We start from the raw sequence: 13,675 nt of genomic DNA, 5'->3' as shown, positions 1-13,675 counted from the left end.
AACAATTTCAAAGATTTTACTGAGTTACAGTTCATATAAGGCAATCAATCGATTGAAATAAATTAATTCGGCCCTAATCTATGGATTTCACATGACTGGGAATACAGATATGCATCTGTTGGTCACAGATACTTAAAAAAAAGGTAGGGAAATGGATCATTAAACCAGTCAGTATCTGGTGTGACCACCATTTGCCTCACGCAGTGCGACCTCTCCTTCGCATAGAGTTGATCAGGCTGTTGATTGTGGCCTGTGGAATGTTGTCCCACTCCTCTCCAAAGGCTATGCGAAGTTGTTAGATATTGGTGGGAACTGGAATTCACTGTTGTACTTGTCGATCCAGAGCATCCTCTAACATGCTCAATTGCTGACATGTCTGGTGAGTATGCAGGCCATGGAAGAACTGGGACATTTTCAGCTTCCTGTAATTGTGTGCAGATCCTTGCTACATGGCGCAGTGCATTATCATGCTGAAACATGAGGTGATGGCGGCGGATGAATGGCACGACAATGGGCCTCCGGATTTTGTCAAGGTATCTCTGTGCGTTCAAATTGTCATCGATAAACTGCAATTGTGTTCGTTACCATAACCCCACCACCACCATGGGGCAATCTGTTTACAGCGTTGACATCAGCAAACCGCTCGCCCACACAATGCCATAAACGTGGTTTGCGCTAGTGAGGCCGGTTGGACGTACTGCAAAATTCTCTAAAATGACGTTGGAGGCAGCTATTGGAAGAGAAATGACCATTAAATTCTCTGGCAACAGCTCTGGTGGACATTCCTGCAGTCAGCATGCCAATTGCATGCCCCCTCAAAACTTGAGACATCTGTTGCATTGTGTTCTGTGACAAACCTCAAATTTTATAGTGGCATCTTATTGTCCCCAGCACAAGGTGCCCCTGTGTAATGATCATGCTGTGTAATGATCATCTTCTTGATATTGCACGCCAGTCAGGTGGATGGATTATCTTGGCAAATGAGAAATGCTTACTAACAGGGATGTAAACAAATTTGTGCACACATTTTGAGAAGAATGTATTTTTTGTGAGTATGGAACATTTCTGGGATGTTTACTTTCAGCTCATGAAACATTTGACCAACACTTTACATGTTGCCTTTATATTTTTGTTCAGTGTAAATAACACTATTCTGATATTGGCCTTTGGTGGTTTTATTGGATATCCTCAGGACTCTGATCAGGCTGCAATGGCATCATATCACCAGGAGGTGGTAATACAGTGCTTTGTATGGGATATTTCCGTAAAGAGCACGCTACAGAAAATCACAGAGAACCTGTACTATACAACCAACTGCAAGACAAAACTCATTTTGCAGCAGTCTTCAAACGTGTAATTGGAAATTTTGAAAAGCAATGATATCTTGGTCTGAATCACAGGCCTACTGCTCTAATTACACCCTCGCCAGGCTGCATTGCCATCTATTTAGTACTTGAGTTACTCTACATCCCCTTAGCGTACTTATCTCCTGGCCACACTTTATTTGGATATTCCAGATTGTCCATCGGCAGATGCTCTACAGATGGTCATACTATCAACAAACTATATGTTGATAAGCAACTGTTTCCTAGGGTTACAGTTAGGGTTCGGTTTAAAATGAGGGTTAGTGTAAGGGTTAAGGTTAGTGTTAAATTTAGGTTTAGGTTAAGGGTTAGGGTTAGGGTTAGTAGATAGTTAGTTGAAATGTTACTGATAGTCTGTAGAGCATCTACAGATGGACTATCCAAGTTAACTCCTTAATAAATCTCCTTACTGCAAAATCCAAACTTGTCAAAATGGTTTCATTTTTCGTTCAGCCCACTCCTGATTTTGGCTCCTGGTTGAAGGCACTGCATTTCAGTGTAAGAGGCATCACTACAGTCAATGGTTCGGATCCAGGCTGTATCACATGCTGCTGTGATTGGGAGTCCCATAAGGCGATGCACAATTGGCCCAGTATCGTCCGGGTTTGGCTAGGGTAGGCCATCATTGTAAATAAGAATTTGTTCTTAACTGACTTACCTGGACAACGCGTCCGATGTAGCGGGCCAGTAAAACATATTTTGTTGTTTAATTCAGAAACTGACAAGTTATGGCATTTCTTTGTGTAAACAACTGTTTTCCCATTTTCAATTGACTTGGCCAATGGGAAAGTGCTTTTCAGACCTTAAAGTTAGTCTCTGTGTAAGGTATGACATAATGATTAAAAGGTTGCAAAACGGTTTTATGATGACAGAGTTTTTCTAATCAGGTCACATAGTTTTAAACTAGAAAAACTCCTGCCCTATAGGGAGGATGAATACCCTGTCAAACTGTAGCAACCTTGTACTTGTTCAAGGAATTATATTTTAAAAGTAGACTAATGGGGTTTTTGTTACATTTGCATTAACACAGTCTAGCCTATGTAATCACTATTTGTTGATTTAATACATTTTTTTTATTAAAAAAGGCCCAGGTAGCCTAGCCAACTAAAGTTTTAATATTAACAACATTTTAAACAAAATATAAACAACATTTCACATTTTAACACAAATAAATTTGCTTAGGCTATAAATACTGTAGTGATCCTGGTTTATAAGCGCGGATATGGAGAATGTTGAGGGTTTGAGCAGCGCTCCCTGTTTTCTGCTTCGTTTCCCATGGGCAGATGGGACAGGGCGCATAGAGGCCAGGCATACAGTTGATCAGCCTGATACAGCATGTCAGATTGTTAATGTGTAGGTGTAGGCTGCTACAACATTTCTGTAAAGAGTTTTTGCTTTTGTCTGATGGGAGTGAGCTTTCTATAGATGCTTGACACGCGCGACCTGTGATTTCAGTGAATCTGATTGGTCAAGACACACACACCACACACACACACACACACACACACACACACACACACACACACACACACACACACACACACACACACACACACACACACACACACACACACACACACACCAGCAGCACTCTGATGAGAAGGACATAGAGTGTGAGTTGACGGATTATGAGGCAAGGCAAGTCAGTCTGAAAAACAGTAGGCCTAATTTGTCCCTGTATTCCATGCTTTTGCTTAAATTTAGTAAACCAAATCAAAAGTGGTGGGGGGCTACCCCACCTAATTGAAAAGTGCTGAGGCAAATGCCTGCTCGCCACACGTTTGCTGTCGTCCCTGCAGTGGACACAACACTACAGGGTCCATATCTATTATATTACTTTTCATTGAATGTTGCTTAGACTGATTTTTTTATTGTGCAAGAATAATAAGACCTGAGTGGCGCAGCAGTCTAAGGTACTGCTTCTCAGTGCTAGAGGTGTCACTACAGACCCTGGTTCAATTCCAGGCTGTATCACAACCAGCCGTGATTTAACGGGGCGGCAAGTAGCCTAGTGGTTAGAGCGTTGGGCCAGTAACCGAAAGGTTGCTAGATCGAATCCCTGAGCTGACAAAGTAAAAGTCTGTCGTTGTTCAGCTCCTGAACAAGGCAGTTAACCCACTCTTCCTAGGCTGTCATTGTAAATAAGAATTTGTTCTGAACTGACTTGCTGAGTTAAATAAATCAATTACAGCCTCTCAAATACTGTGAATCTTTCCAGAGCAAAGTAATAGGTTTCTGAGTCAGACCTTGGCAGTCATTTTCTTATACAATAAAAGGTCTTGGATGTGTTTCCAACTCTTGTTTCAGAAGTGAAACACCTGTTCAAAGAAATGCCTAATGGATACAATAAAGTCATCATTATCATCATCATCACCTCCGCTGTTGTAGTGGACGCCTGTTCAATGGTCAATTAATTGTAATTAAATGTGTCAAGGACTAGGGGTAGCCTACTAGTGAAAGGGAACATATTTGGTGAGAGAGTAACAGGACAGCACAGATTCCCAGTTGAATTGGCAACATTATTTACTTATTTTCAGATGGTCAAATTCTTGAGTTAGGGCCAGTTCTTACTCTCATGTCCTTGAGTTTCTATGACAACTAAAGTTCTGTTTTTATCTTTCTCCTCCAAGCACCATGGAACACTCTGTTATTAACAAGGAGCTCAAGGGAAATGTTGGCTCCCCTAATGTCTGCTGTTTCATCACCCCTGCCCCCAGTCAACACGCCCCCCGTTAGAATAGCATGGACCTCTGAGCGACTAGAGGATCCGTAATGAACGCTAACCTAATAGCTCTGCCTAACACCCAAAGGGATGAGTGGAACTGTTGCACTGTCATTAACGAGCTCCATTGTGGGATGACTTCAACAAACACCTATTAACAGTGTCTGATAGTAATTAGTGCTTTTGGAGCCAGAGATTGTGTTTATCAGACGGCTACGTTAATACTAATGAGATAAGGCCATAATGGTCTCCTGGTATTTGAGGCCCAATAGCTCCACCTCTACATCATAGTCACAAGACTGATTGGAGTTTGGCTTTTGGGCCTTGGGTTTTTCTGTATTGTCTTCTAGAGTGATCTAGTTTAGACAACAGTTCAAACTTTGAATTTTGCTCAGTCAGTATTATATAGTCTGTGTTCATAATGAATACCACTCCTATTTCAGACAATAATAGGCCTACGTAAAGTTACATTATGTAAGCTGACCTTTTCTGTCTGTGTGACACTATTTTCTGTGTCCTCACTCCTCACTAAAGTATGCTCTATAACCTTGCAGTGCCCAGTGGAAAACCTGGCTGAGAAAGGGAGAGAAAGGGGGGGAAGAATAAGAGATGAGTAGAGGGACAGGCCAAACGGAACAGTCCATCCAAAGGGGCCCAACTATTCCCTGTCTTCTGCCCTGGAGGGCCATCCCAGGGTGCATCACTTCACCTCCTCTAATTCAATTATCTCTGGGTCATCAGTAACACCTATGAGGCCAGAGGGACCGTTCACTACCTACAAGACCACACACACCACCTCCTTCACACACATACATAAATACAGAAGCACACACACTCACACTGACCACATCAACCATAGTCCCTAAAGGAGTACAGTGCAGTCAACTCTGATCTTCTGAAGTAAAACTTTAGTTTGTTGACTGGACATTGAGTGAGTCTGCACAGTGCTTTCTCACCGGTGGCTGTTTGGAGGGGGTGAGGAGGCTGTTCCTACAGAGGCCTCATTAACCCCCTGGTGTTACACAGTGTGATTAGTGACTCTATGACAGTGACTGGGGAACTCATTAGTCAGACATGGGCTCTATACTGCAGCAACAATTTGCAACACTGACAAACAAGTATGTGTGATGAAATAGCAGAGTCAGTCTTACACACAGATATGCCTACACACCAGGGTTGGGGTCAATTTGGATATAATCAGTCAATTCAGGAAGTAAACTGTTGGCACTACATCTATTTTAAGTGACTTCTCAATAGACTGAAAAGGAGAATCTATTTATTTCAAGTTTTGTAATTAAAAATTCAAATCACTTTCTGAATCGAGTTACCTTAATTTGAATTGACCTAAGCCCTGCTTCAAACAACAAGCAAAATAAGAAACACATACATGCAGATACACACTCCGACAGATTTCTGATATGTATTTGCAAATCATTTGCTGCATAATTTTTTCAAACGTATAAATAAGGATATATCATACCAATGATACATACTCATCGATTCCTTCAGAATATAACTTATAAAAGCTCAATGAGCTTAGTTCAACTGGTACCCCATCAGAACTGAAAATATAAGATTGTTTTACTCCAATGTTTGAAAACATTGTAAATGTAGACAAACACTGTATAACCTAAAAATATGCTTAAACTCTAAATTGGATAACTTAGATGGTCAGTCCTTGCATCAATAGCTACAGTATGTCTATGAATTTAAGAGTGGTTACATTTATTCAGGCCCATCTCTCATCTTTTTACCAAAACAGAGGCTGGATGACTGCTTTGTTATTGTTTCTACTCCGGATTGCCCCTTTAATTATACATTTTGAAACAATACATTTTTTCTGACCAGTATCCCTGCTAGCCAGCGACACACCCAATGCTTAGGCTAACATTTGTACAATTAAAGTGTTGGAACCTGATGGAAGGCACTAATATTATTATACTTTTTTTTTTATCCATTACTAATTTATGTCACCATCCATGACTATTATCATCAAATGTGTGTTCCTTATCTAAATTATTCTCAGGATTATGGTACTGTAGAACCTCCTGACATTTATTGGAGCTAGTGGGAAGCGGTAGCTGATGATGATCATAAGAATGACGATCTCATAGATCATATAGATGACCAGGTGAGAGGCGTAGGTCTGTAAGGTCTTACGTGGATTGCCCTTGTCACACCTCCTCATCAGACAGGCTGACAGGATCTTGGCGTAGCAGAAACTGATGATAAAGAAAGGAGCTGCTGCTGAGAGTCCAAGACAAGTCATGCACAAACCTGGAATGACATGAAGAATACACTTACTTGCCGTAGATGTTGTTGATGGGGGTCGGTAAGCAGGCCAGGTTCAGGATGGAGCGGTTACTGCAGTAGACATGCCTGATGAGGTTGCCACATAGGGAAGTACCCACATTCAAAATGAAGAGCAAAGCTATAAGGCTGATTGCTCCTGGCCAGCACGATCACTAACACCATGTGGGCCATGGTCATGATAGCATGGTACCTCAGTGGTTCACCGCCACAGTGCTGAACCGCCACATACTGTACCTGCAGTTAGAATAGCATAGAATAGTCAGCATCTGGTGTGACCAACATTTGCAGAGCGACACTCCTTAGATTAGCGTTGATCAGGCAGTTGATTGTGGCCTGTGGAATGTTGTCCCACTCCACTTCAATGGCTGTGCGAAGTTGTTGGATATTGGCAGTATCTTAAACACACTGTCGTACACGTATATACAGAGAATCCCAAACATGCTCAATGGGTGACATGTCTGGTGAGTATGCAGGCCATGGAAGAACAGGAACATTTTCAGCTTCCAGGAATTGTGTACAGATCCTTGCAACATGGGGCTGTGTATTATCATGCTGAAACATGAGGTGATGACGAAATCCATTCATCCACCGCCACGGTATCTCTTTGCATTCAAATTGCCATCGATAAAATGCAATTGTGTTCGTCGTCCGTAGCATATGCCTGCCCATAACATGACCCCACCACCACCACGGGGCACTCTGTTCACAACATTGACATCAGCAAACCGCTTGCCCACTTGACGCCATACACGTGATCTGCAGTTGTGAGGCCGGTTGGACATACTGCCAAATTCTCTAAAACAACATTGGAGGTGGCATATTGTAGCGAAGTTAACATTAAATTCTCTGGCAACAGCTCTGGTGGACATTCCTGCAGTCATCATACCAATTGCACGCTCCCTCAAAACTTGAGACGTCTGTGGCATTGTGGTGTGTGACAAAACTGCACATTTTAGAGTGGCCGTTTATTATCCCCAGTTCAAGGTGCACCTGTGTAATGATCATGCTGTTTAGTCAGCTTCTTGATATGTCACAACTGTCAGGTGGATGGATTATCTTGGCAAATTAGAAATACTCACTAACAGGGATGTAAACAAATTTGGGCACAACATCTGAGAGAAAAAAGCTTTTTGTGCAAATGGAACATTTCTGGGATCTTTTATTTCAGCTCATGAAACATGAGGCCAACACTTTACATGCTGCGTTTATATTTTTGTTCAGAATACAATGTTGTTGATCCAACCTCAGTTTTCTCCAGAGTTACAGGCATTAAACTCTGTAACTGTTTTAAAGTCGCCTTTGGCCTCATTTTGAAATCCCTTAGTAGTTTGCTTCCTCTCTGGAAACTGAGTTAGGAAGGACAACTGTATCTTTGTAGTGACTGGGTGTATTGATAAACCATCCAATGTCATTAAAAACTTCACCATTCAATGTCTGTATTTTTAACCATTTACCAATAGGTGCCGTTCTCTGCGAGGCGTTGGAAAACCTCCCTTGGAAAACCTCCCTGGTCTTTGTGGTTGAATCTGTGTTTTAAATTCACTTTTCAACTGAGGGACCTTACAGATAATTGTATGTGTGGAGTACAGAGATTAGGTAGTTATGGAAAATGTATGTTAAACACTATTATTGCACACAGAGTGAGTCCATGCAACTTATTATGTGACTTGTTAAGCACATCTCTATCCACGGTTTCTGGTTTGGGTAGGTTTTAATAGTCACAGTGGGTACAACATCTCCTACACATTTCCTGATAAACTCAGTCACCGTATCTGGGTGTTCGTCGATATTATTTTTTATTATCCAGAACGCCGCAGCCCGTCTGGTGTTCAACCTTCCCAAGTTCTCTCACGTCATCCCGCTCCTCCGCTCTCTCCACTGGCTTCCAGTTGAAGCTCGCATCCGCTACAAGACCATGGTGATTGCCTACGGAGCTGTGAAGGGAACGGCACCTCCATACCTTCAGGCTCTGATCAGGCCCTACACCCAAACAAGGGCACTGCGTTCATCCACCACTGGCCTGCTGGCCCCCCTACCTCTGAGGAAGCACAGTTCCCGCTCAGCCCAGTCAAAACTGTTCGCTGCTCTGGCACCCCAATGGTGGAACAAGCTCCCTCACGACGCCAGGACAGCGGAGTCAATCACCACCTTCCGGAGACACCTGAAACCCCACCTCTTTAAGGAATACCTAGGATAGGATAAAGTAATCCTTCTAACCCCCCCCCCCCCCCTTAAAAGATTTAGATGCACTATTGTAAAGTGGTTGTTCCACTGGATATCATAAGGTGAATGCACCATTTTGTAAGTCGCTCTGGATAAGAGCGTCTGCTAAATGACTTAAATGTAAAATGTAAAAATTATTCTCAGAGGCTACCCGGAACATATCCCAGTCTGACTGATCAAAACAATCTTGAAGCATGGATTACGATTGGTCAGACCAGCGTTGAATAGTCTGTAGCACGAGTACTTCCTGTTTGAGTTTCTGCCTACAGGAAGGGAGGAGCAAAATGGAGTCATGATCAGGTTTGCCGAAGGGACGGCGGGGGAGGGCCTTGTAGGCGTTTCAAAAAGCTGAGTAGCAGTGGTCCAATGTTTTGTCAGAGCGAGTGCTACATTAAACGTGTTGGTAGAACATCTGTATCGGCTTGAGGGGAGTATACACGCCTGTGACTATAACCAAAGAGAATTCTCTTGGGAGATAATATGGTATTCTAGGTCGGGTGAACAAAAGGACTTGAGTTTCTGTATGTTATCACAATGACACCATGAGTAGTTAATCATGAAACATACACCCCCGCCCTTCTTCTTCCCGGAGAGATCTTTATTCCTGTCTGCGCAATGAACTGATAACCCAACTGGCTGTACGGACTCAGACAGTATATCCCGAGAAAGCCATGTTTCCGTGAAACAGAGTATGTTACAATCCCTGATGTCTCTCTGGAAGGAGATCCTCGCCCTGAGCTGGTCAACTTTATTATCCAGAGACTAAACATTAGTGAGTAATATACTCGGAAAAATGGGTGGTGTGCACGCCTCCTGAGTTGGACTAGGAGTCCACTCCGAATACCCCTTCTCCGCCGGAGTCCACCCTGAATACCTCTTCTCCATTGTTCGCCCTGGGGGGGTTCAAACAATGGATCCAATTCGGGAAAGTCGTATTCCTGGTTCTAATGCTGGTAAAGCTGGTGAGTTACCGCCACTCTGATATCCAAAAGTTCTTTCCGGTTGTATGTAATAACAAAAAAACAATTCTGGGCTAATAATGTAAGAAATAACACAGGAAAAACGCAATACTGCAAAGTTGCTTAGGAGCTAGAAGCACGGCTGCCCTATCTGTCGGCGCCATCTTCGGGAAAGAAGATGATCAAGGGATGATCATCGGAGCATCGGAGCATCGGATGCATCGGATGCATCGGATGCCAAAGTGAGTAGTCGTGCTGTACTTCGCTCCGCGGGTAATATTACATTACATTACATTACAACGGAACGATTTGATTAGTGTAATGTTAGCTAGCTAGCTACATAGTTGTCTTTGCATCAAGGATAAAGGAGAGTCTTGTCTTTAAAATGGTGTAAAATAGTCATATGTTTGACAAATTGAAGTTTTGGGATTTTTGAAGTGTTTGTAATTCGCGCCACGCTCTATCATTGGATATTGGCGAGGCCCAGAGACTGCAGACACCCCATTACACTTTCTGGCGCCTTCTGAGAGCCAATGGAAGCCTTAGAAAATGTCACGTTACAGCACATATGCTGTATTTTCGATAGAGATGCCACATAAGGAGAACAAATTGTCAGACAGGGCACTTCCTGTATGGAATCTTCTCAGGTTTTGGCCTGCCATATGAGTTCTATTATACTCACAGACACCATTCAAACAGTTTTAGAAACTTTAGGGTGTTTTCTTTCCAAATCAAACAATTATATGCATATTCTAGTTTCTGGGCAGGAGTAATAACCAGATTAAATCGGGTACGTTTTTTATCCGGCCGTGAAAATACTGCCCCCTATCCAAAACAGGTTAAGTCAAACGACACCGCTGGTCCTGCTCACATTGCCCTACCCTATGCTTTGACCTCTTTCTCCCCTCTCTCTCCAGATGAAATCTTGCGACTTGTGACGGCCGGCCGCCCAACAACCTAGCCGCTTGACCCTATCCCCTCCGCTCTTCTCCAGACCATTTCCAGAGACCTTCTCCCTTACCTGACCTCGCTCATCAACTCATCCTTGACCGCTGGCTACGTCCCTTCCGTCTTCAAGAGAGCGAGAGTTGCACCCCTTCTCAAAAAACCTACACTCGATCCCTCCGATGTCAACTACAGACCAGTATCCCTTCTTTCTTTTCTCTCCAAAACTCTTGAGCGTGCCGTCCGTGGCCAGCTCTCTTGCTATCTCTCTCAGAATGACCTTCTTGATCCAAATCAGTCAGGTTTCAAGACTGGTCATTCAACTGAGACTGCTCTTCTCTGTGTCACGGAGGCTCTCTGCACTGCTAAAGCTAACTCTCTCTCCTCTGCTCTCATCCTTCTAGACCTATCTGCTGCCTTTGATACTGTGAACCATCAGATCCTCCTCTCCACCCTCTCCGAGTTGGGCATCTCCAGCGCGGCTCACTCTTGGATTGCGTCCTACCTGACAGGTCGCTCCTACCAGGTGGCGTGGCGAGAATCCGTCTGCGCACCACGTGCTCTCACCACTGGTGTCCCCCAGGGCTCAGTTGTAGGCCCTCTCCTATTCTCACTATACACCAAGTCACTTGGCTCTGTCATATCCTCACATGGTCTCTCCTATCATTGCTACGCAGACGACACACAATTAATCTTCTCCTTTCCCCCTTCTGATAACCAGGTGGCGAATCGCATCTCTGCATGTCTGGCAGACATATCAGTGTGGATGACGGATCACCACCTCAAGCTGAACCTCAGCAAGACGGAGCTGCTCTTCCTCCCGGGGAAGGACTGCTCGTTCCATGATCTCGCCATCACGGTTGACAACTCCATTGTGTCCTCCTCCCAGAATTCTAAGAGCCTTGGCGTGACCCTGGACAACACCCTGTCGTTCTCCGCTAACATCAAGGTGGTGACCCGATCCTGTAGATTCATGCTCTACAACATTCGCAGAGTACGACCCTGCCTCACACAGGAAGCGGCGCAGGTCCTAATCCAGGCACTTGTCATCTCCCGCCTGGATTACTGCAACTCGCTGTTGGCGGGGCTCCCTGCCTGTGTTATTTAACCCCTACAACTCATCCAGAACGCCGCAGCCCGTCTGGTGTTCAACCTTCCCAAGTTCTCTCACGTCACCCCGCTCCTCTGCACACTCCACTGGCTTCCAGTTGAAGCTTGCATCTGCTATAAGACCATGGTGCTTGCCTATGGAGCTGTGAAGGGAACGGAACCTCCGTACCTTCAGGCTCTGATCAGTCCCTACACCCAAAGAAGGGCACTGCGTTCATCCACCTCTGGCCTGCTCGCCTCCCTACCTCTGCGGAAGCACAGTTCCCGCTCAGCCCAGTCAAAACTGTTCGCTGCTCTGGCACCCCAATGGTGGAACAAGCTCCCTCACGACGCCAGGACAGCGTTATTATTATTATTATATTATGCAGATAAGACATCTTAATTATCTATGTTACCTAACTAATTCTGATTCTTCCGCCACAGTAGTCTTGAGGTATTTCTCGCCTGAGATAGAGTATCTCATGATAAGCTGTAGACCACACTATCTACCAAGAGAGTTTTCATCTATATTTTTCATAGCCATCTATTTCCCAGCACAAACCGATGCTGGCACTCAACGAGCTGTATAAGGCCATAAGCTAACAAGAAAATGCTCATCCAGAAGCAGCGCTCCTAGTGGCTGGGGACTTTACACGCAAACTTAAACCGTTTTACCTCATTTCTACCAGCATGTCACATGTGGAAAACTCCCCACACAGCGACGCAAACAAAGCTCTCCCTCACCCTCCATTTGGTAAATCTGACCATAATTCTATCCTCCTGATTCTTGCTTTCAAGCAAAAACTAAAGCAGGAAGTACCAGTGACTCGCTCAATACGGAAGTGGTCAGATGACGCGGATGCTAAACTACAGGACTGTATGTTCCGGGATTCATTCAATGGCATTGAGGAGCATACCACCTCAGTCACCGGCTTCATTAATAAGTGCATCGACGATGTCGTCCCCACAGTGACCCTACGTTCACATCCCAACCAGTAGCCATGGATTACAGGCAACATCCGCACCGAGCTAAAGGCTAGAGTTGCTGCTTTCAAGGAGCTAATCCGGATGTTTATAAGAAATCCCACTATGCCCTTAGACGAACCATCAAACAGGCAAAGCCTCAATACAGGACTAAGATTGAATCCTACTATACTGTCTCTGACGCAAGTCAGATGTGGCAGGGCTTGCAAACTATTACGGACTACAAGGGGAAACCCAGCTGTCGGCTGCCAAGTGACGTGATCCTACCAGACCGGCTAAATGCCTTTTATGCTCACATTGAGGCAAGCAACACTGAAGCATGCATGAGAGCACCAGCTGTTCCGGAAGACTGTGCAATCACTCTCTCCATAGGTCAACATTCACAAGGCCGTGGGATATGTACAGAGCATGCGCAGACCAACTGGCAAGTGACTTCACTGACTTTTTAAACCTCTCCCTGGCCAACTCTGTAATACCTACACTACCGGTCAAAGTTTTAGAACACCTATTCATTCAAGGGTTTATTTATTTTTATTTTTACTATTTTCAACATTGTAGAATAATAGTGAAGATTTCAAAACTATGAAATAACACATGGAATCATGTAGTAACTAAAAAAGTGTTAAACAAATCAAAACATTTTATATTTGAGATTTTTCAAATAGCCACCTTTTGCCTTGATGACAGCTTTGCACACTATTGGCATTCTCTCAACCAGTTAATTTGGAATGCTTTCAAACAGTCTGAAGGAGTTCCCACATATGCTGAGCACTTGTTGGCTGCTTTGCCTTCACTCTGCACTTCGACTCATCCCAAACCATCTCAGTTTGGTTGAGGTCGGGTGATTGTGGAGGCTAGGTCATCTGATGCAGCACTCCATCACTCTCCTTCTTGGTAAAATAGCCCTCACACAGCCTGGAGGTGTTTTGGGTCATTGTCTTGTTGAAAAACAAATGATAGTCCCACTAAGCCCAAACTAGATGGGATGGCGTATCGCTGCAGAATACTGTGGTAGCCATGCTGGTTAAGTGTGTCTTGAATTCTAAATAAATCACAGACACTGTCACCAGCAAAGC

This window comes from Salmo salar, chromosome 13 (genome assembly GCF_965601325.2).
Source record: "Salmo salar chromosome 13, fSalSal1, whole genome shotgun sequence".
Lineage (NCBI taxonomy): Eukaryota > Metazoa > Chordata > Actinopteri > Salmoniformes > Salmonidae > Salmo > Salmo salar.
This window is presented reverse-complemented; position numbering follows the sequence as displayed.